This window comes from Zalophus californianus, chromosome 5 (assembly GCF_009762305.2).
Source record: "Zalophus californianus isolate mZalCal1 chromosome 5, mZalCal1.pri.v2, whole genome shotgun sequence".
Classification (NCBI taxonomy): domain Eukaryota; kingdom Metazoa; phylum Chordata; class Mammalia; order Carnivora; family Otariidae; genus Zalophus; species Zalophus californianus.
The window spans coordinates 74,683,722-74,703,272 of record NC_045599.1 but is presented as its reverse complement, the minus strand read 5'-3'; positions in this window follow the sequence as shown (position 1 = coordinate 74,703,272).

Below are 19,551 nucleotides of genomic sequence, written 5' to 3'. Positions count from 1 at the left end.
AAAAACAAATGAAATCTTGCTTTTTGCAAAAATATGTATGGACCTTGAAGGCATAATGCTAAGTGAAATAAGTCAGACAAAGGCAAATATCATATGATCTCACTTACATGTGGAATCTAAAACAAGCAAGCAAAAAAGCTTATAGGCAGAACAGACTGGTAGTTGCCAGAGGTGGGGGGGTGAGCAAAATGGGTAAAAGAAGTCAAACAGTTTCTTGAGGAAGGCAAGATGGCAGAGAAGTAGAGGCCCCATTTCAACTGGTCCCCTGAATTTAGCTGGATAGCTATCAAACCCTTTTGAACACAGAATCAGCCTGAGATGTAAGAATATATATCTGGATCTCTACAAGCAGAAAAACGACTGCTTCTTGCAAGGTAGGATGTGTGGAGTCATGAAGAAATATCAGAAGATGAACAGAAGGAGGAGGGAGCCACCATAAGCTGACTCCTGGAAAGTGATATAACAGCAGAGCACAAAATCAGAACCCTTAGAAATCTGCTTTAGTGAGAGACGTCCCTCTCTGAAAGGGGCTCTGGAGCTGAAAATGCAGAATTCTAGGTAGGTCTCAGGATCCGAGGAGTGACAGAGCAAGCAGGGGTGCCTGAACTGCTAAAGTGCCTGAGCAGTGGAGCCAGGAAGCAGGAGGGGACTCTCAGCTAGGATCCCCACAAACCATGAGCTGGGCTGGTTGGTAATCTCTCTTTTCTTGAGCAGCCTGAAAAAGACTGGAACCTGGGCCACCACCAGGCAGTAGCTCGCAGGGCAGTAGTGGCCCGGAAAAGACATTAGGGCAGCACTTCAGGTGATTCAGGAGCTTCAGGTGTGCATGAGCCCGAGGCCACTCTCGGTTTTAGAGGCACAAAGGGCAGTGACACTCCCATGCCCCTGGGACAAGCTCTGAGAGAGTTGCTGTGAGCGAGCACCACGGGAGGTTGTGGTTTTGGGGGGAGCAAACAGAAATGGAGACTGTTTATCCTGGAGGGTTTATTAAAGGGCAGACTGTGAATTTTCTGCTCTGGGCCAGGTTTTTGGGCACAGCCATTTTGGCTCTGATCCTCTGAAAAGGTGAGGAAAGCCTCCAGGGAACAAAAGCCACACAGAAGACTGGTTTCCCCTGAGCCCATTCCCCTGACAGCGGGTGGGGCAACTCCACCCAGGCAGGGTTACCTGAGAAACAGTGCAGCAGGCCCCTCCCCTAGTAGACAGTCTGGAAGAACAAGTGGATGACAAGCCTATAGATGCCACAAGACTGTAGAATTCTAAATCCAGGGGAAATAGTATATTGAGCTCCAGGTGCTGCCTCATGACTCATTTGTTTTTCAGATAAAATTCTTCTTTTCTTTCTTTTTTCTTTTTTTTAATGCTTTTTCTCTCTTTTTTACTTTTTTTCTCATTTCAACTAGAAGCTTATTATACCAAGTTATATATATATATATATATATATATTTTTTTTTTTTTTTTTAAAGATTTTATTTATTTGAGAGAGAGAATGAGATAGAACATGAGAGGGGGGAGGGTCCGAGGGAGAAGCAGACTCACTGCTGAGCAGGGAGCCCAATTCGGGACTCAATGCTGGGACTCCAGGATCATGACCTGAGTCGAAGGCAGTCGCTTAACCAACTGAGCCACCCAGGTGCCCCCCAAGTTATATTTCATAGTCACTTTTTAACTTGTATTTTTTTCACATCTACATATTTTTATAGATATATGCCTCATTTTAGTCCTTTTTTCACTCTATTCAATTTTATCATTATATATATATATATAAGTTTTACTTTCCTTGAAATTTTGGGATGTAGTGTCTTCTGACACACAGATCAAAATTCATCCAGGAACACGTGGAACACCGAGCTTTGTCCATACTGCAAGATTATAGTCCCTCTTCCCCTCCCCCCCTTTTTTTCTTTTTAAATTTTATTCTTTTGTTTCATTTTGGCTTTGTTTTTCTGTGGTGGCTTCCGACCACTCTGGACTTTGCTAGGGTGCATCTTGCTTGGGTCATGGTTGATATACTGGACTCTGTTTATTCACCCATCCATCATTCTCTGGACAGAATTATAAGAAGGAGGAACTCACACAAAAAAGAACGAGAGGCAGTGTTCTCTGCCACAGAGCTAATTGAGATGAATATAAGTAAGATGTCAGCGATAGAATTCAGGATGGCAATCATAAAGTTAATAGCTAGGCTTTAAAAACCCACAAGAGATCATATAGAGTCTTTAAGGGCAGAAATGAGATCTAATCAGGGTGAACTTAAAAATGCTATGAATGAGGTGCAGTCTAAACTGGATACTCTAACAGCTCTGGTCAATGAGGCAGAAGAGAGAATAAGTCATCTAGAAGATAAGCTGATGGAAAGGAAGGAAGTTGAGGAACACAGAGATAGTCAGCTAGAAGCCCATGAGAACAGACTTAGAGAGATCAATGATGCCATGAAACATTCCAATGTCAGAATTATTGGGATCCTTGAGGGGGTGGTGAGAGAGAGAGAGGGGTAGAAGTTATATTTGAGCAAATCATAGCTGAGAACTTCTTAATCTGGGGGAAGGAAACAAGCATGCACGTCCAAGAGGCAGAGGACCCCTCACAAAATCAATAAAAATGATCAACACCCTGACATATTACAGAGAAGCTTGCAAATCTTACAGCCAAAGAAACTATCCTGAGAGTAGCTAGGGAGAGGAGGTTACTTACATATGGAAGGAGGAACAACAGACCTATCCACAGAAACCTGGTAAGCCAGAAAGGGCTGGCAAGACATATTCAGGGTACTAAATGAGATGAACATGCAGCCAACAATACTTTATCCAGCGAGGCTGTCATTCAGAATGGATGGAGAGAGAAAGAGTTTCCAGAACAGGCATGTTTCTACTGAAACAATATGTGACCATCAAGCCAGTCCTGCAAGAAATATTAAGGGGGGTTCTGTAACTGAAGAGAGACCCCAAGAGTAATATAGACCAGAAAGTAACAGAGACAATCTACAGAAACAGGGACTTTACAGGCAATACAGTGGCACTAAATTCATATCTTTCAATAGTTACTCTGAATGTAAATGGGCTAAATGCTCCAACCAAAAGACACAGGTTATCAGATTGGATAAACAAAACAAGACCCATCCATATGCTGCCTACAAGAGACTCATTTTGAACTTAAAGACACCTCCAGATTGAAAATGAGGGTATGGAGAACAATTTACCACACTACTGGACCTCAAAAGAGATCTGGGATAACAATTCTCATATCAGACAAGTTAGATTTTAAGCCAAAGACTGTAGTTGGAGATGTAGAGGGACACTGTATCATATACTTAAAGCCTCTATCCACAAGATCTAACAGTTGTAAATATCTGTGCCCCCAACAGGGGGCAGCCAATTATATAAACCAATTATTAACCAAAATAAAGAAACATATTGATAATAATACATTAATAGTAGGAGACTTCAACACTCCACTCACAGCAAAGGACAGAGCATCTAAGGAGAAGATCAACAAAGAAACAAGAGCTTTGAATGACACATTGGACCAGAAGGACTTTGTAGATATACACAGAGCATCCCATCCTAAAACAGCAGAATACTCATTGTTCTCAAGTGCACATGGAACTTTCTCCAGAACAGATCACATACTGGGGCACAAATCAGGTCTCAACCAACACCAAAAGACTGAGATTATTCCCTGCATATTTTCAGACCACAGTGCTTTGAAACCGGAACTCAATCACAAGAAGAAATTTGGAAGGAACTCAAACACTTGGAGGTTAAAGAGCATCCTGCTAAAGAATGAATGGGTCAACCAGGAAATTAAAGAACTTAAACAATTCATCAAAACCAATGAAAATGAAAACACATCAGTTCAAAATCTATTGGATACTGCAAAGGCTGTCCTAAGAGGGAAGTACATAGCCATCCAAGCCTCCCTCAAAAAATTAGAAAAAATCCCAAATGCACAAGCTAACCTTACACCTATAGGACCTGGAGAAAGAACAGCAAATAAAGCCTAAACCAAGCAGGAGAAAAGAAATAATAAAGATTAGAGCAGAAATCAATGAAATAGAAACTAGAAGAACAGTAGAACAGATCAACAAAACTAGAAGCTGGTTCTTTGAAAAAATTAATAAGAGTGATAAACCTCTGGCCAGACTTACCCAAAAGAAAAGAGAAAGGACCCAAATTAATAAAATCATGAATGAAAGAGGAGAGATCATGACCAACACCAAGGAAATAGAGATAATTGTTAGAACTTATTACCAGCAGCTACATGCTAACAAATTAAGCAATCTGGAAGAAATGGATGCATCCCTGGAAACTTATAAACTACCAAGACTGAAACAGGAAGAGGTAGAAAATCTGAACAGACCAATAACCAGCAAGGAAATTGAAGCAGTCATCAAAAACCTCCCAAAAAACAAGAGTCCAGGGCCAGATGGCTTTCCAGGAGAATTCTTTTTTTTTTTTTAAGTTTTATTTATTTATTTGACAGAGCGAGACACAGTGAGAGAGGGAACACAAGCAGGGGGAGTGGGAGAGGAAAAAGCAGGCTTCCTGCAGAGCAGGGAGCCCAATGCGGGGCTCGATCCTGGACCCTGGGATCACGATCTGAGACAAAGGCAGGCACTTAATGACTGAGCCACCCAGGCACCCCCTCCAAGAGAATTCTACGGAACATTTAAAGAGGAAACAATACCTATTCTGCTGAAGCTGTTTCAAAAAATAGAAATGGAAGGAAAACTTCCAAATTTGTTCTATGAGGCCAGCATTACCCTGATCCCCAAACCAGATAAAGACCCCATCAAAAAGGAGAATTACAGACCAATATCCTTGATGAACATGGAGGCCAAAATACTCAACAAGATCCTAGCCAATAGGATCCAACAGTACATTAAGAGGATTATTCACCACAACCAGGTGGGATTTATTCCTGGGATGCAAGGATGGTTCAACATTCGCAAATCAATCGACATGATAGATCACATTAAAAAAAGAAGAGACAAGAAACATATGACCCTCTTAATTGATGCAGAAAAAGCATTTGACAAAAACATCATCCTTTCTTGATTAAAACTCTTCAGAGTATAGGGATAGAGGGAACATACCTCAATATCATAAAAGCCATCTATGAAAAACCACAGCAAATATTCTCAATGGGCAAAAACAGAGCTTTTCCCTTAAGGTCAGGAACATGACAGGGATGCCCACTCTCACCACTATTGTTCAACATAATACTGGAAGTCCTGGCCTCAGCAATCAGACAACAAAAAGAAATAAAAGGCATTCAAACTGGCAAAGAAGAAGTCAAACCCTCTCTCTTCACAGATGACATGATACTTTATGTGGAAACCCAAAAGACTCCACCCCCAAGTTACTAGAACTCATACAGCAATTCAGCAACATGGCAGGATACAAAATCAATGCACAGAAATCAGTTGCATTTCTATACATTAACAATGTGACTGAAGAAAGAGAAATTAAGGAATCGATTCTATTTACAATAGCACCAAAAACCGTAAGATACCTAGGAATAAACCTAACCAAAGAGGTAAAGGATCTATACTCTAGAAACTATAGAACACTTATGAAAGAAATTGAGGAAGACACAAAGAGACAGAAAAACATTCTATGCTCACAAATTGGATGAATAAATATTGTGAAAATGTCTATGTTGCCCAGAGCAATCTACACATTCAATGCAATCCCTATCAAAATACCATTGACATTTGTCACAGAGCTGGAACAAACAATCCAAAAATTTGTATGGAACCAGAGAAGACCCCGAATCGCCAGGGGAATGTTAAAAAAGAAAACCAAAGCTGAGGGCATCACAATGCCTGACTTCAAACCATATTACAAAGCTGTGATCACGAAGACAGCATGGTATTGGCACAAAAAACAGACACATAGATCAATGGAACAGAATAGAGAGCCCAGAAATGGACCCTCAATTCTATGGTCAACTAATCTTCGACACAACAGGAAAAAACATCCAATGGATGGATGTATAAGGTATAGCGTGGAGGACCATAGGGGAAGGGAGGGAAAACTGAATGGGAAGAAATCAGAGAGGGAGACAAACCATGAGAGACTCTGGACTCCGGGAAACAAACTGAGGGTTGCAGAAGGGAGGGGGTGGGGGGATGGGATAACCAGGTGATGGGTATTAAGTAGAGCATGTGTGGTGATGAGCATGCAACTAACGAATCATTAAACACTACATTAAAAACTAATGATGTACTATATGTTGGCTAATTGAATATAATAAAAAAATTAAAAAATAAGAGAGGGTTTCTCTAAAAAAAAAAAGTCAAATGTATAAACTTCCAGTTATAAAATAAATTAGTCATGGGGATGTACTGTAGAACATGATGATTACAATCAACAGTACTGTATTCATATTTTAAAGTTCCTAGGAGAATAGATCTTAAAAGTCCTCATCACAAGAAAAAAAATTTGTAACTATCTATGGTGACAGATGTTAGCTAGACTTATTTTGGTAATCATTTCTCAATATATACAAATATCAAATCATTATGTTATACACCTGAAACTAATATAATGTTACATGTGAATTACACCTCAATAAAAATTAAAAAAAAAAAGGAAACATGAGATAGTATTTTACAATAACCAGCTTCAGTATAATGATATCAAGTGAAGAAGGAGTAGAGACTCTCCGTTACTGTTGGTGGGGGATAAAAACCAGCCCAGAACAATTTTAGAGAGTCATACTCCTGGAGGACGATGGGCATGACTCTGTAAATTTAAATGCACCACCTTATAAAGCCACCAATCTCACTCCTATGCATTTGTCCTGGAAATGCTTTAGCACAAGTGCCTAAGGAGACATTTACAAGGACTTTATTGAAGCTCTCCTTGTAAAAGCAAAAATGTGGAAACAACTAGAAGTATACTAACACAACAGACTAAATGAATACAGTTTCTCATGGTACTGAATGCTATACAGCAGTTAAAACAAATGGATTAGAGCTGTACATGACAATACGTACCTCTGAGCACAATGTTAGGGGAAGAAAAGCAAGCAACTGTCAAATATATGTGAACAATATAATGTCATTTATAGACGTTTAAAACCTGCAAAATATTATTAAAAGTGTTTCTGTATATGTTCACAGGAACTAAAAAATAATATAGGCATATGAATAATAAATACCAAATTTAGGATGGTAGCTCCTTCTATAAAGGGAGAGTTGATGGCATTCTAATAAGGATATATAGTTTCGATAAGGTCTGTAATATTTAATAATTTAAGGTCAGTGGTGGAAATACTTTTTTATAATCTCTGGAATTTTTATATGCTTGAACCTGTTTAGAAAGAAAGATAGTGTACATAAAGTGAATGGTACATATTAACATATGGCTGTGACTATTAAGGAGGATTGAAAGCCTTCTAAATAAATGATTCTAATATTAAATATTTATCTCTGGGAGGAAATTTTTAAAAATAGTGCACTTTAAAAGATCTCCCGCACCAGCTTTTTTTGTAATCAACATGTCCACAGAGCACTTTTTTCTGGGCACATATCAAGGAACTGGACAGCAAGCTACTTACTGCGAGTGTGTGTGGGACACAAAGGGGGAAGAATACCTAGCCTCTAAAATAGTTGAAATAAGGAAGTAAAAGGAGAGAGAGAAAGAGAAGGTGAAAAGAGCCAGAGAAGAAGGAAGAGAAAGATAATTATTCTAGGCAGGATAGAGTTAATCTGCATAATAGGATGATACTGCTATTTTTATTTTTTTACATTTATTTGAGTACAGTTGACACGCAATGTTACATTAGTTTCAGATGTACAACACACTTCAAGATGTGTATACACACACACACGAATATTATGGAGACATAAAAAAGGATGACATCGTGCCGTTGACACAACATGGATGGACCTAGAGAGTGTTATGCTAGGTGATACTTCTATTTTAACAAGCACACTATTTCAAACATAAAAATGAAGGCTATCCCTTTCAAAGTATCCCGCTAATGACATAACATTTATCCTGGAAATGCCACTAATAATTAAAATATTTTTGGAACTTCTTTTAGAATTACCTTCAGAGTATATCGCACTCTAGTTTGAATTTCTATAGTGGGAATGATATCTAGGAGGCAAATTTGATTTTGAAGCAGAGCCAAGAATAGTGGTCAAGTCAGGTGAGATGGCTTTTGGTAAATAACTAGATATGACCACATAGCAGGGCTTCTCTTTCTTTTCCATAACATAAAATGGCACACTAGCATAAAATGGATGAGGCTGTTTATGACCAGTGTGGGTGATCCGGGGAGTCCTCCCAGCTGCCATAATCTCTTTCCAGCCTCCTGAGGGTAGAAGGAATCAGTATCCCTGACCATTGCACACGACTTTGCCTCAGACCCTGGCTGAAAGCTTTTTAACACAGGGCAGCTGATCTTCCTCACATCCTGCCCCATGACTCTTGTGTGGCAGAAATGGGCTGTTGCTCACCAGTACTATTTCCTCTATTTGGGCACATAGATTTGCTGGGTCCTGCTCAAAGTTAGCTTGGGGGTCACTTGATTGGATTTTGGCCAGTAGCATATGGAAGCCCCTTCCAGTCCTGAGCATAGACCTCCTGAGCAATTGTCCATGTTCTTTCTCAGCTCATAGCCAAGCATTCCGAGATGGCAGACTCACACAATGGAAGGAGCCTTAATTCCTGAAGCCTCCATGAGAGCTCCCTGGCCTACATTAGAATACGATGAGTGAGAAATAAACTTTTATTATAACATTAAGCTAATGAGATTTTGGAATATTTTGGTCATGAAACATAGCCTAGTGCATCGTGACTAATGCAGAGGCAATTCCAAAGAACAAGTTCCAAAACTATTCTAAGCAATGGAAGCAGTATCATAAACCCAGAATTTTTTAAACTGGTATTGAAGGACAACATTCATTGTGAAGTGTATTGGTGCTGGTGGTTTTACTTGAAACATGGCATTATTATTTTAGTGTCACATGATGCAACGTTGTATGGTAAATATGCCTGTGCTAAGAGCTACATTTCTCCTGAAAGAGCTGGACCTTGAGGTCAGGTTAGGATTTGAAGGATTTGAATGGGAAAGAAAGAGAAGGGAGGGCATTTCAAGGAGAAGGGAAATGGAAGCACAGGAAGAAAAGTCTCTGAGTGAGTGCAGGGAGACAGAAGCAGCTCATTAAAAAGAGGAAAAGATACCCCCTCCCTGCTCTTTAACCTACACAAAGTAATTAAGAACAGTTGGATCATGTAACCATCTCCTGGTTTTGACACATGTAGATTCCACTTAATGTCCGTCCATGTACTTCAAAACTCTGAAAGTATTTCAAATTGTTTTTCAAGGCAAAGAGGCTTCTCAAGTCACAATACCTAAAGCTACTGTTTACTAAGTGTTTTACATGTTGCAGGACATGAGCTCAGTGCTTTAAACTGGAACACGCCGCATCAGTGTTCCCCAGGAGCTTGCTGGAAATGCAGACTGTCAGACCCCATCTCGGACATACTGGAACCATATCTGCATTCTAACAAGATCCTTGGGTGATTTGTATACATGTTAAAGTTTGAGAAACACTGCTTTGAATGCTTTATTACAAACCTACACAAGCCCTGTGATTCCACTCATGTCATCCTACTTCAAACACCTCCAAGTATTTCATATCATCATTAAAAGCAAAGAGACTTCTAGAAGTCATAATACCAATAGGTGGTATTTATTATTTTACATGTTCCTCAAAAATTATATGAGGCGGGCACAGGTATTATAATTAACCCCATTTCAGTAGATGGGAAATAAGGCTCTCAGAGATTAAGTAATTTACCACCCAAACACAAGCTAGTATTAAATATCATATATGGGGATGGGATTCAACCTATGCCCAGCTAACTCCAGAATCTAAGCTTTTACATCCTACACTAGTGGTCTCTCCTTGTGCTGTGAAGATCTTTGTGGCCAGAAATTAGGCTCACCAGTGACAAACCAACCTGACTTGAGCAACATACTTAATTGGGAAGTGCAGCAGAGTAATCTGAGACATCTGGAAAAGCAACTGTGAAAGGAAATCTTTGCAAAGGTGAACAGATGAATAAATGCATATTTAAACACATGAAAGAACACCCATTCACACACAGGTAGATATACCAGTATTAATATGTAACAGTGTAATTTTAAGTGTTGCCTGAGAACTTTAGCAAGTAAAGTCCAAAGGATGATTTTGTATTTCTTTCTGAGGGAGAATTCAATTATTTGGATAACCCCTCATTGATTAAATTTATTAAGCCAGGAGGATAAGAACTGGGAGTTGATTTAACAGGACACAGTGGTGACCAAGATGAAAAGTGCTGTGGTTTGACTTACTGCTAACCATTTTTATTGCTGAGGGCACCTGCTATAATAGTTTACCACAGGGCTTCTCAAAAGTTCGATTACATCAGAACCACCTGAGGAGCTTATGACACAGATTGCTGGGCCCCATCCCCAAAGTCAGATTCAGTAGGTCTGAGGAAAGGCCCCATGGTTTTGCATTTCTCATAAATTTCCATGTGATCCTGCTGCTGTTGGTCTGGAGACTACATCTTGAGGAACACTAGGCATTATAATGTTCCAAAGTACGTATCAGACCCCAAGAGCTAGGTGTCCAGTTGTGCACAGGTAAACCCTCCTGTGGGCAGAGAAAATAAAGAAGGGTGATCGGGAGCATCAGTTTTCTCACACTGCAGGCCTTCCTCAGGGAAAAATTTCTCATTCTTTCTGAGCCAACCTCTTGCTTTTAGCTGGATTTCAAGAAATATCTGAGAAGCAAGAATTTGTAGAAGGTTGAGGCAGACCTAAGTTTGCTCTTTCTGGCCTCTCTTCTCAACTCTGGCTTCTCTTCCTCCTGCAGGCCTTCTGTCTGTCTTAGCCCCTCACCCTGGCTCCCAGCCATTCTGCCAACATTTACTGCATCGCACACCTGGCACATTTTATCCCTAGTAAATCAAAAACTAGGTATTCTTCTTACTGTAAGATGGAAAAACCGAGCCCCAGAGAAGTCAGATAATTTACCAAAAATGATGAAGCCAGGAGATAGTGAAGTAGGGTTCAAATTCAGATTTTTATGCCTCCAAAGTTCTTTTTCATTTCTCTGCACTGCTCACTTAGGGGCAGTGATTGTCCACATTGCCTGCCTATTAGGATCATACTGATGCCTGGGCCCTGGGCGGCAGCATTTTTTTTTTAAAAGCTCCCCAGGTGATTGAAATGTGCTGTCAGGATTGAGAACCAATGCTTTATGAATATCTGTCTGAGTCCATTAGGTATATGTATGTGTGTGTGTGTGTGTGTGTGTGTGTGTGTGTGTGTCTATGTATAGATATATATATATGTGTGTGTATGTATATGTGTATATATGTATATATTAAATACAGATATTATTTTAAAAACATATTTATATATAACATATTTTATATTTATATATATAAATATATACAGTATTATTAATATATTTTAAAATATGTATATATTTTAATAATTCTGTCCCCCCAACCCTTTGACCCTCCCCCCTCATGGTAGAATGATCCCATATTTGAAAGATAATTTAAGATCTCACCATCAGGAGTAGCTTTGTCTAGGACATTCAAAAGTTTCTTGAAAATACAGTTCCCACAGATTGTATTAACAGATAGGGAGATTATGATTTTGAAACACTAAATTTTCACAACACAGTAACTAGACTGAATTGCAGAAGTAGAGTCTCAAACTCTAAACTGAGTCTACTATTTACATAGAACTGATGATGATGGTTATTCAGTTTTCTGTAAATAATGGCTTCTTATTAATAAAACATCCACTCTACCTTGTTGGATGGTATAATTGTTTCTAGGGCCCAGCTCAAAAAACTATGTTCTGTTTGTTTGGAGCCCTCCCTCCCCAGACTTCAGCTATATGCCTTTGAACATGAGGTATACCGAGTATTCTTGTTATTTCTTATTTGATCGTGGCTGAGAATGAAGTAAATGACCTCAGATTTTCTTTTGGGCTGATAATGATTTTATATATCTAATAAATGCAATTAACTAAAAAACTTAAAGCAAGGTATTTGAAAACACGAAGGCTTAGAATCAGGCAAAACTAGATTCAAATCTGGTTTTGCCACTAGTTAGCTGTGTGAACGTGGGCGAGTCTAATGTCTTGAGTTCTCATTTCTCTTATGTATGGCTGTTGCTATCTTCTTGGATCAGTTGTTATGAAGCTTAGCACACAGGATATAGCAGACCATCTATGGAAGGCAGCTATTTGTATGTGTAATAAAATGCTGGGGACTCACATTTGAAGTTCAAGGCTCCACCTGCATTTTCTCTGGAATTTCATACTCTGTGTTGGAAACATGAACTTACCCTTTCCTTTCCTGTTCTACCTCAGTGTGTAGCATCACCATCACTTGACCCCTCAGTGGTGAGAGAGCTTGGAGTCAACTTCAGTGCCTCCTCCCCACTTCACCCCCTCTGTGTAGCACACAAGTCTTATGAGTTCCCTGTCTTCTTGGCCTCTTAAACCCATCTCTCTTCTGGTTCTGCATTCTGTTCCAGTCCTTTTACATACTTAGAATGTTTTTCTTCCTTCACCTATTCAACCTATTCAAGTCCTACGAAGGTCAGTTCCATGACTTTGACCTCAGTATCTTCTTCCCACAGATTTCCAATTGCAGTGAACTGTTTCCTCCTCAATACATCTTTGCCACACTGTTTAAAAATTGCCATATGATGCCAAGCATGATCATTATCTGCACTCATTTATCTGTTCCCACCCCAAATTTTAAAAGATTCTGAAGACCAAGACCTAGGGTTGTTTATCACCTTATTCTAGACATGGTAGAATCCAGATACTATTGGGAAGCAGTGATTATAGGAGCACTGAGATTCTGTCTGCCTTATTCACCCTTGTATTCGCAGTGCATAGCACATTGGATAAGTGTTCAAAAAACATTAGTTGAGTCAGTGAGTAAATAAATGGGGAAAAAGTTTAGAAAGAAACTCTATACAATCTAGAATGGTATTTAATATTCTGCATTTGATTTTGATTGTCATTCCTAATTTTGTACAACATTGAATTTGTTTTCAGCAGAGCTGATGTTACTTTTTATGTCAAAAGCAATGGAATATAAAACCTTCTCCAAAAAGTGGAATATTCATCATTCTGAAAACAAAGCAGCTAAGAGCCAGAGGGACACACACACACACACACACGGCTGAGCTGTGGTATCATACAAATTGAAGGAGAAGCTATTCCTATAACAAGTGGCCAGCAGGAGAGCATTTTGTAGAACATTCTAGAGAGAAGTAAAGTTTTCTTAGCAAAAAAGATGGGAAATTTTATGTGAGCTGACAGTGATAGTTGTTGCAGAGACTTAGACTGTCCTGTTAACAATATTACAAGAAAGAAAAACCTCACATGAACCGGTGTGGGACATACAAGCACATGAACAGAACCTGAATCATGAAAGAAGAAAAAAAAACGAAAACTATCCCTGGCTATGGTAAAACTTAAGTTCCTCAGTGAGGATATACCTCAGATTAATATCAGAAATTCGATAATGTCAAATTAAGATGGGATGGGCCACAGAGGGGCTAGCTCAGAGATACCCTCTGGCTCAACAATATACCTTACCATGGGAACCACTGGGTAAGGCTCCCTCTCCCCCACAAAGCATTTGGGTGAGAATCACCAAGACTCATCTCACTGACTTTCCTCTTTCTGTATTTAATGGCTGACCAAGTCTCCTTCAGGACATATTCTTCGGATAGTAATAGTATCCTTCAAGAGCTTGTTTTTCCTTTTCCTTTTTAATCTGAAGAAACATCTTATTGCAGGTTAGCCTTGAGACAATTTAGTGTATCTTTTTTTTTTTTTCTTCTCATCTCTGAGGGATGGATTAAAGTGACATTGATAGCCCAGGGGCCATACCTGTGTTACCACATACTTCCCCTCCATTTGTAGTCACTGACCAGACCACAGGGAGGAGCACAGGATTGCAAGCTCGGTGGGTCATAGTTCTCGCTTCCCTTGGTTGGTATTGGTCCAAGGAGTGAGTGCAAAGTCAGGGCGATCAGACTCCTTCCCCGGGCTTTTCAAACTGAGGTAGGAGAAAAGAAGCTTTAGATCATGATGCTGTAGGTAAGCCCAAAACTGTCAGCATCCATGGTTCTAGTGGTAAGAGAGACTAAGTGCAACACTCAAAGATAAGCAGAGTCTGTGGTTGCACAATCCCCAGATACACCTGCGTCCTTTCTGGTTACACAAAGCACTAAATTCCTCTCCCTCTCCCACAATACGACTTAGTCTCCTCTTAATTTGGTTTGATTTAGAGTCCCAATAAATATGTTACGCTATGCATTGATTTTGAAATTTAAATCTCAGAGAACAATTTTATTCTTTTTACATCCTGAATCAGCAATGCTTAGAATACAAACACAGCTCTACCTCATTCATCACACTCCAATTCCCTTGTCCTTCAGCCCGGTCCTCAGACACGCTGGGCCCCTTTCTTCTCCCAGGCCCTTGCACCTGCTGCTCCCTGGAATGTCCTTCCCTTCCCTTGCTACTTTGACACCCAGCACATGCTCAGTATTTGAGTCTCACTTGGTGCCACCTTCTCAGGAATGCTGTCCCTGACTACCTTTAACAAAGTCGTCTTCTCCAGTAAGCTTATTTCATGGCCCTGCTTGTTTTCTTTATAGTATATACCCTGATGCGTATTAATCTTGTTTGTCATCCTTCTTGCTCCATAGCACACAAGCTTTATGACAGCAGGACCAATCTCTAACACTCCCTGCCTCCTTCCCAGTGCCTGCCTGGCATGGTGCCCAGCTCGTAGGAGACACTTAAATATTTGTGAGGTATTAAATTAAAATGTCATTGCAATTGCTACATATAATTACTGTTAACAGTATAACATTAACTGTATGCACTTTATATGCTTTTTATGCCATGGCACGCTTTAGCTGTTCTCAATCATCCTTTGTTCTCCCATAAAGTTCTGAGTCAGGGCATTCCTTTGGATAGCCTCACCTATAGACCAAGGAGTCCCTACCCGACTGGGGCAGGTGGGATTCTGCTGTTCAGAATGGAGAGGTCAGGTCGGTAGCCTCTCACAGAGAAAGCTGCCTGCCATCATAAAGAGCTCGAAGCTAAACCCTAAGTTCAAAGAAGATTTCGGAGAGCCCAGAAGACCTTGGCGAAATGCATCATTTGCTGCAGTTTTTTATTACGACACTAGGTGGCAGGTGACTATGCTCTTGGATACAAACAGGAGTCCTGGGCATTGTAGTGCTTACCCAAAGCTGGATAAATTTCTCTGTTGACATTAAATGTCAACAGGGATTTTAATCATTTGACAAGAGGGTGAGAACTGTGATAAGGGCTTTGCACTTGGTCTATGAAGAGTAAGAAGCATTCTGAAACTTTCCTTTCAGATTCACAAAGGATATGTGCAATGTGGGAACATTAAAAAATTAATCCAGTAGAAAAATTAACGTCAGCTCCAGGGCACCGCCAAGAGAGAGAACTTCTATACGATGAAACTAAAATCACTATTTTCACTGCAATAACAGCTCTGTGCCTTTTGGATTAATAATCTAATTCAGTAAATAATTGATTGTAACTTGCTTTTCTCTTTTCAGCTTAAACATGAGGGAGACTTAAAAAAAAATTCTTACAAGTAGAAACTGATTGTTTCCTTGGTAACCTTCTATGCAGAGTTCTGGGCTTGGACAGCCTTTATTTTCTGCCGAGGCCACAGAATATTGGCGAAAACAATATTCAACTGAGGGACACACGCAAAAGTGGATTAGGTATTCCCTTTTTGTTTAATAAAAGTTATCTGCTTTAAAAGTCACCTGCTATGAAACAAAGAAAATAGAACCCAAAATGTAATAAGCACAATAAATTCTAATGAATTTGTTTCCTTTCCATTTTGTGGTCTTTAAAGAGTGGTGGTAAGGAAAGTAATAAGAGGGGGATGGGAGGGGAGGCAACCAGAGAAGGAAAAGAGGGGAAAAAGAAGGGTAAGGGAATGAGATATTGAAGAGGAATGGAAGAGAGACATTCACATGGAATGGAGAGACCAGAGAGACAAAGAAAAGGGAAGAGACAGAGAGAAATCAAGAGAGAATCACACAAAGATAAATGGTAGCAGCGGAGATGGGAAGTAAGTACACAAAAAGAAAAGCAGAAGGAACACAGAGAGACCAAAATCTAGGGAAGGAGGAGCAGAGAGAGGGGGTTAGCAGTTTAAGATGTTTTCATTGGTGGCTATATATCTGGGACTGCTTCACCTTCAGACTTCAGAATAAAAGCACCTGTTATTTGCTGCCCTTTGAAATATTTATTAATCTGTGAGTCACTGTTTATTGCTCTTTAACTGATCTAATACTTAAACCTTAGAAGGCTTTCTTCAAATAAATGTGAGTGAGCCTCTTCTGATCATAAGGACCAGAGAGAGGCTCAGGTTTGCTCAGATGATTATTAGATTGTGTGGAAAAGATATGCAGAAAAAGAAGGAAAACAGGAACCACATACAGCCAGTCCTTTCAGAAAAATAGGAGCTGGAAGATTTTTTAGGTGAGAACACAGCCCCAGCCACCAGGTGTCCTGTCAGTAGGTCAGTGCCAGAAATCTATTGCTCTTTCTTTGGTTTTTCTCCATTCCTGTCACTTCACTTTTTCATCTCTGCTTCTGCTGATCCTCCAACCATCAATGATTTTCTTCCTGCCTCTGAACTCACACTTGGTAAGGGTCCATGCTTGGTGGATCATCATTCCCACTCTTACTGGACAGAGCTCTTGCTTGAGGCCACATGAGTGATTGGCTAGCCTTGGGTTAGGTCTGATTAGGGTGGAAGGACCATGGGGTGCAACGCATACACGAGAGACCTTTCTGTATTAGACTATGTATAAGGCAGGTTTCCAGAAAGGGAGAGGCTAAAACTGAAAGGCACATTCATTGGTGGGACCAATGCATTCCACCCTTGCCCATCAGGTATATCACACCTTTTCGTCTTGGACATATGTTTCAAGAATAGCCACACAACCTAGTTAAACCACTGCATGTATACTCACCTACCCAAAGTCGAAGTTAGTCACTACATCCAGGAGAAAGGATATCAATCACTTCAAATTTGCAGTCTGAAGTCAATGACCTTTGATTTTTTTTTTAAACCCAAGCCCGATAAAGCACTAAGGTGCGATGTTTTGGGTAGAGAGGAAGGGGAAACACGGGGAATGAATGAGCTCTATGAGGGAAAGGAGAAAAGGAGAAGGAAAGGCAAAAAGATTTCCCTGTGGCGAGAAAGGGATAGAGGTCTGTGGGCATGCACCCAACTCTGAACTCCAAGGGGGTGGCAAGACATCAAAGAGATGATGGTGAGGCACATAGGGAAGCGTATTTCCAGCCTCTACAAACCTTTATGTACCTCCCATGTGACCTGACTTAATGTCATCAGACTTCGGGGGACCACTGTGGGCTTTAGGCGAAGTCAGTGGTATCCATGATGGTTGGAAGAATTCAGATGCCAGAGAGGCAGGTGGAGGAGAGAGATGTTTCCTGGACAGTTAGTAAGACTTCCAGGTTCTTATCGGACCTGAATAGGGAGTTTCAATATTACCTCCTGATGACTTGGTTAGATGTATTCCTGAATTTATATTTCATCTGAGTTAGAGAAATGGGTACTTCTTAAACCTTGAGTTTATGGATTGGAAATCATACATGTGCACTGATGTGACAGCAGTGAATGCAGTCAGCTGAGGGCATATTAGAACACTAGACATCAGATCCCCCTTTTCCTCAACCTCATAAATTAAGATACCTTTTGATCAAGTTATGATTTTCACACTGTATTTTTTAAAACAACTTTAAATTTTTCTATAAACATAATCATAGCTTGAAAAATCTCACCGAAGTTGTCTATCAGTGATTGTCTTAATCATCTCAGGAAGCTATAAGGGAGATACTATAGACTGGGTAGCTTTTATTTATTTTTTTTAAAAGATTTTATTTATTTATTTGAAAGAGAGAATGAGAGACAGAGCACATGAGAGGGAGGAGGGTGAGAGGGAGAAGCAGACTCCCTGCTGAGCAGGGAGCCCGATGCTGGACTCGATCCCGGGACTCCAGGATCATGACCTGAGCAGAAGGCAGTCGCTTAACCAACTGAGCCACCCAGGTGCCCTAGACTGGGTAGCTTTTAAACAACAGAAATTTATCTTCCACAATTCTAGAGGCTAGAGGTGCAAGATCAGGGTGCCAGCATGGTCAGGTTCTGTGGAGAGCACTCTTTTAGTTTGCAGACAGTCGACTTACTGTATCCTCATGTGGCAGAGAGCAGAGAGAAGCAAGCTCTCTCAGGACTCTTATAAGGGTACTAACCCCATTAGGGAGTCTCTATCCCATGACACCATCTAATCCTAATAACATCCAAAAGCCTCACCTCTTAATACGATCACCTCCTAATATTATCACAAGGTAAGGTCTAACAGAGATCTCTAACAGAGATCATCTTGATTTCTTCTCATAGAAAAACAGAAACAGGGCAATTTTCATTGTTTTATCATGTGGCATCCAGCCCATGTGGCCCAGCTCAGAGGCCACAGAGAGGAAGAAAGGAAGTAGAAGCAGACCATTGCACGCCTTCTCAAAGAAATCAGGGTTGTAGTCCTAGAAAAGGGGCAGCTGAGGGAAGAGCTTGTTTCCTGCAGTGCATAGATGGGTGGAACAGGACAGTCCATCTTGGTCCTGGCCGTAGCAGAGGCTGGGTGCAGGGAATGAGCTGGCCTGTGGGCAGATTTGGGACCCTGTCCCAACTCGGAGGGAGAGAAGTCTATGAAAAAAAAAAAAAAAGGCTTAAAAATATCTTTCCATGCATCCAGGACAAAAGGAAATGAACAGTGGAGATAGATGACATCTTCCTTCAGGCTGACTGTAAGCTCTCATTAGCCATAGGAACCAGAGCTTATTTATAGAATTGCAATCCAGTTTTGCTGTGTCTGGGCAGCAAGTCCAACCAATTCTAATCAAGCAGGTTATACAAGTTCCTATTACAATAAATTCCCATAAAATTAGTGTCTGGGTATAAAGCCTCTGGGGCATGCGAAGGGCCATGTTGATCCTCCAGGATGGCGGTGGGGAGGCTCATCCGACTTTACTCCTGCTATGCCCCACTCCTGAAGATTCCTCCCCCTTCCGCTTCCCCCACCCCTCTTTCCCTCTTTCCTTCCCCTTCCTTCCCTCGGATGCCCACCGTGATGGCTCAGTCCTGGTGCCAAACCACAGAACCACTTTGATCCTCGCTTTACCCATTTATAGAGGGATGATGTCTACTTAGCAGAGTTACAGTGAGGCCCGAATAAACCAGAACACATGAGTATCTGTGCATGGGAGAGACACCCAGTAATTATTTGGTAGGAACTAAAGAAAGAAGAGAGAAGGCAGGGGCTTAAGTGCTGCCAGTACACAGAAAGAGAAATCACTCCATGGCGGGGTTGCTGGGTGGCAGGAGGTGAGGAGGGTGAGTCAGAGCAG